Source organism: Pteropus medius, unplaced genomic scaffold (assembly GCF_902729225.1).
Source record: "Pteropus medius unplaced genomic scaffold, Ma_sr-lr_union100, whole genome shotgun sequence".
Lineage (NCBI taxonomy): Eukaryota > Metazoa > Chordata > Mammalia > Chiroptera > Pteropodidae > Pteropus > Pteropus medius.
Genome location: NW_024340701.1, coordinates 9,409,423 through 9,414,749, shown reverse-complemented (window position 1 = coordinate 9,414,749; position 5,327 = coordinate 9,409,423). Strand labels below are relative to the sequence as shown.

Genomic DNA, 5,327 nt, shown 5'->3' with positions numbered 1-5,327 from the left:
AATAAGTGGCAGCTATTATTACAAATGACAATATTATTTTTCTTGTCTCTTTTGCAGCTCTTGAAATTGACTTTGCCAACCCAACAAACACCAATGACCATTCTCTCTGATTAGTGAAATTGTTTGCTATGTATCAAGACTATAACTTTTTCTGTTTTGTTATAGCCTCTAATTTGTAGAAATTTAGGATATGTCCTCTCTAGCTCTTCAGAAGATATTTGTATGGCAGTGCCCATATCCACAGATAACCACAGATATTCCTTTTTGCTCACCTTAACCACTAGACACTGTGATCTTTTTTTATTTTTTTTTATTTTTAAATTTTTTTAGGCAAGGTGATCTTTGGTTGACCTCACAGATTGCAAGGACCTTGTTAATTTACAATCCTTTATTTATTTATTTATTTATTTATTTATTTATTTATTTATTTATTTATTTATTTATTTATTTATTTTACACCTACAGCACCTGGTCTTTCTAGGTGGTCTCCGATCCAAGTACTAACCAGGCCCAACCCTGTTTAGCTTCCAAGATCAGATGGGATCAGGCTTGTTCAGGATGGCATGGCCATAGACTTCTTTTAATTTCTGCTTATTTCCTGGTCAACCTACAACTTGAGGGCAAACTTTGAATAAATCACCTTAATTTGAGAATTTTAATGCATACCAACTAGGACAAGCACTGTCAATAATTTCTTACTTGTGTCTCAGGCAGATAGTTTAACAGAATGAGAAGAACATCAGCTGTGAGGTCAAACATTCCTTTATTGATTTTGGTTTTTCGTAACCCTGCTAGTCAGTGAACTTGGGTAAGTTACTCAGCTTTGGTTATGTAATCTATCCGATGGAGGTAATTCTTATCTCATAGACTGGTTGGGAGAACTCAGTGGATTATTAAATGTCAAGTTACTGATGCAATGCCTAGGATGTATTAGGTATCTAGTAAATATTATTTCTCCTTTTATCTTCTTGCAAAGAAGAAAAGTATTAGCCTTCAGAGGTGTGCCAGAGCACCTGATGTCTGCATGGAGACTGAATTGGCTTCTCCTACCTCCAAATTAAAACTAAATTGAGTGCAGATTCTTAAAGCACCCAATTCAGACTATAGATTAGAGAACCGCAGCACACTTTAAATGATAAACAGTAGGCTTTTGGAGTCAATTTTGTGAATCACTTTTAACAATTTTACAAGGGTATTTGTTATAAAATTCTAAACACTAACCATATGCATGTCTTTGATATTATCCATTCATCCTGCTTCTTCCAATGATTTAGGGGTATTTTATTTATTTTGTATTGATATGTTTTTGTAAGCTATCCTAAATTCTTTGTGGAAAGAGTAAGGATATAGAATACATAAACAAAACAATGAAATGAAGTACAATAAATAAAACAGCCAAAGAAAGAGTTTATCCAGGGCAACTTTCTGTCTCAGTGTGTGCTTTGCATCTTTATTAGGCTGAAAGTCTTGAGAGAAACATGCCATTTTTATGACCAAACACTTCTTGACCTTTCTCATTTTCTTTTCTATGCACAAAGAAGATATCCAAAGGACAAAATTTCTGATATGGAACTGATTCTTATTTTCCTCTGGCACAACATCTATGAGCTTGTCAAAGACAAAGGAAGAAATCTTCCTAAGGGTCATAGGAGCGTGTGGTACTTGTAATGCACCTGGCATCCTTGGATCTATCTCCTACTGGAGCACAGAGCTGTGTGGAGGGCTGGACGTTTTCAGTTACACACTTACTTTGTCACGTTAACCCTATGAGCCTTCTCCACTCCTTCCATAACATTTGGCATGTGTTTTCTTCCCCAACCCTGGGCTGATATAACAAACTGGTAGAATCAGTTGACACAATCTCTATCAGAAGCAATTGGGCTTGTTTTATCCAGAGCCAATAATGCACAACACACAAGATGGCTAAACTCCAAGGTCACTGCACATTAACAAATGGGAGAAGAATTATCATTGGAGAAATAGAATCAAGCACCATGTGGATGGGTGACAAGAAGTCTTCTGGCCAGAGGAACAGATTACATACCAGCACTGCCTTGGCTCACTGCCCTGAAAAAATACATCGCAATCCACACTCAGGGAAAATTCCATGAAATAGCAGAGCAGGAACATCCTGAAGCCAATGGCAACACATTCCAAGAAAAACATCCAATGAACCAAACTCCAAACAACATAGACCTCAGAAACGTAAATAAAAATTAACTGAAAAAGGAAACCTTCAGAGTCTTGAGAAGGAACACAACAGATTAAGTGACCACAAAACACTAAAACACCAACTAGTTATTTACCCACTGCTTTGTGGTAAATACAAGGCCTGTAGTCTCCAGGAGGTTATTTCTGGGCGCCAATGACTTAGCACATAGGCTAGCAAAGAGCATAGACTTTATTTTCCTCCCTAGGGCAAGTGGCATTTATAATGGGCCTGAGAACCAGAATGAAGTTCCTTTGAACCTCTTAGTCTTCTAACTATAAGAACGAGAGAGGAGCAAAGGGTGGAAAAAGCTTTGAGCTTAGAGTCAGAAGCGTTGGGTTTGCATATGCTGCCACTTACTAACTTGGCTGTCTTGGGCAAAGCTACCTACTCACGCTGAGCTTTGGTTTCCTCATTTGGAGAAATGAATGGATAATAATAATAATTATTATTTCCCCCTCACAAAGTTGATATGAATATTAATGAGAAAATGGATGTAAAGAGTACTCATAAGAGTCAGCATACAATACAACAGGCAGTCATTAAGGTTGCTGTTCTCATTGCTGTTGCTATTCTATTTAGCTAGGATTATAGGAGAATTAGCAACCACCTATCTTAGATGAATTTCCTGATAGCTGAGGTGTGCCCCTCTGAGCACCTCTTTCAACCAGTTTGGCTAAAATCTATAACCATTCACTTGCTTTAAAAGGTATTGTTTAAACTTTTCTTGATGACTTAGAATCAAAGTTATAAACACTACTATTGCTCTAAGTAGCAATGGCATTACTTCTGTTTGTGTGTTTATTTTTTATTTTCTTTCTGGGAGGTCAAGCATAGCCTCAAGCACTGATTTGTCTTAATAGCTTCTCTTACTTCTATACTGCTTCTAATTAGGCCAAAACCAGATAAACTACCTTGTTTAAAATTCAGATAACTATGAATCAAAGAGTCTCTATTTAGAGTCCCAGTAATAAAATATGTGAAGTTCATGTAGGGTTTTGAGAGCACCATGGTAGAGCTCAAAGATCTTTTCTTGGCCTGAGATTAGAGAACGGAAGATTTTAGAAAAGTTGACTTTAGGATGGACATGTGGTTCCTGAGTTAGGAATACTTTGGATATACTTGGTCTGCTCACATCTCTCACATTTTAATGTAGGTTTGTGTAAACATGATCATCATCATTTTACAGTCAGCATTGCACAAAACCTGAGTCAGAAGTTAACATTAGGAACAAGGAAGTGTCGGGAGGACTTATGGAGGTATTCCTATGTGATGATCCATGTATGATATCTTAGACCATTTTGACTAAATTAAACTTCTTAATTTCAATCCAGAATCATTCAGTTCCACAAAATTAGTTATTGAATAGATTTCTTCCCTGTATTGACTTACTGTTTTATTATTTTTACCCAAATAACTTGTTTTAGCACCATAGTTTCTCACCTGTGATAGAATCTCAGGACGTTAGTGCTAGAAGAAACCTTCTAGGTCATATAATACAGTGTTTCCCAAATGCTACTCTAAAGACCCATGTTGGTCCTGGCAAATTTTCACCAGTCTGTGGAGAAATGAGGGGAAAAATGAAGACAATAAGAAAATTCAGCAAGTTTTCCATAGTTAGCTTTTTAAGTTAATTTATTTTATTTAAAAAAATGGCTTGTATTCTGAAATTTTGCTCTTCCTTTTCATTGGGTGTTCTTTTTTCTTTTATTTGAAATGACTATAGTGATAAATGGCAATTGCCTGAAAAATATTTATTTATCAAGTCATAAAGTTGACCATTCCGTTGTCCTTCTGGTTTGTGGTTGTTTTGTTTGCTTGTTTCATCTATGAATTTCAAAAGTTTGAGAACTTCAGATCTAGATCAGTTCCTTCAATTTTCAAATGGGAGAACAGAGACCTTGAGAAAATTGCCAAAGTCCATACAACTGGGAAGTCGGAAGTTAGGACTGCAGCCAGGGCTTGCTGTTCTCTCTGCTCCACAGCTGTGTCCTTTAATAGCTAGAATGTCAGCATTGTCACTGGTTCTGTAGGATGAGAAACATGAGACTCTTAAAAAGGAAGGGGTTGGAGAAAAGAAATCCTCTGTTTCTTGAGCACAGCAATGTGCTAATGCTTCATGTGTGTCATTTTGTTTATTCATCACAACAACTCTAAAAGAAAGATAAAATTGAATGCATATTATAAATGAAGAAAACTAAGTTCAAGATGCAAGATAACTCGGTGACTCAGAATCCATCAAGCCAAATCACCACCTAGTTACATGTCATTCAACAAACACCTAGTGAGTGAGTGTCTTCTCTGTGTAAGATAAGTTGAATGCTAATGCAATGGAAAGATTTTAGTAAATTTTAAAGCGATAAGCAAATATTCAGTAATTGTTTACTATTTTTCTCAAACAATCCTGTGAGACTGATAACCATCCATCTCCATTTTACAGATGAGGAACTTAAGCTAAGGAGTTTAAATGACTTGTTCAAAGCCATATATTTGGCATATTGTTGAGCTGAGGCTGGCTTTCTGATTCCTAATCCTGTCCTTCTTGCTCAATACTATGTTGGGTATATCTTTTTCTGGAGATGAAGTACGGCACATCAGCAGAATTTTAGTCTGCAAAGAATCATGAGCCAATAGGCCACAATTGTTTCTTTGAAAAGGCAGGGGCAAAAGAAGAGTTGATGGAGATACCAGGCATGAAAGGGTCGTAAGTTCTGGGCTTTCCAATAATAAGCCATTCTCCTCCAGATGATTTTAATAATCTCCAGCACATGTGTTCTAACCCCTTGATGCTGTACAATATGTGTAACCAAATAAAAGAGCTCTCCAGATTCAGAGATTTACTGTTTGTGATGGGAAAAGGCCAACCGGATGACATCATTTATATTCCAAATATGAGCTGCTGCCAAGGTTGGTGATGTTAAGCTGGAGAAATTGATCCTCAACATTATTCTGTGAAGGAAAAAAGAAAAAAGGTCTTGGCCTAGATAGTCTCATTTCTTAAAATTTATGTGAATATGAAGACTAGTTCAATAAATTTGTATTTTATCCAGAGTTGCTAATATTCAATGTGAGAGTTGTTTAGGCACAGCATTACTTCCGTATAATTACACTTACCAGA

General features: G+C 36.4%; 1 pseudogene; it reads right to left on the bottom strand.

Moving 5' to 3' along the window:
• Positions 1–456: 456 nt before the first annotated feature.
• On the bottom strand, positions 457–575 carry LOC120623125 (uncharacterized; annotated as a pseudogene).
• Between the last annotated feature and the right edge of the window lie 4,752 nt (positions 576–5,327).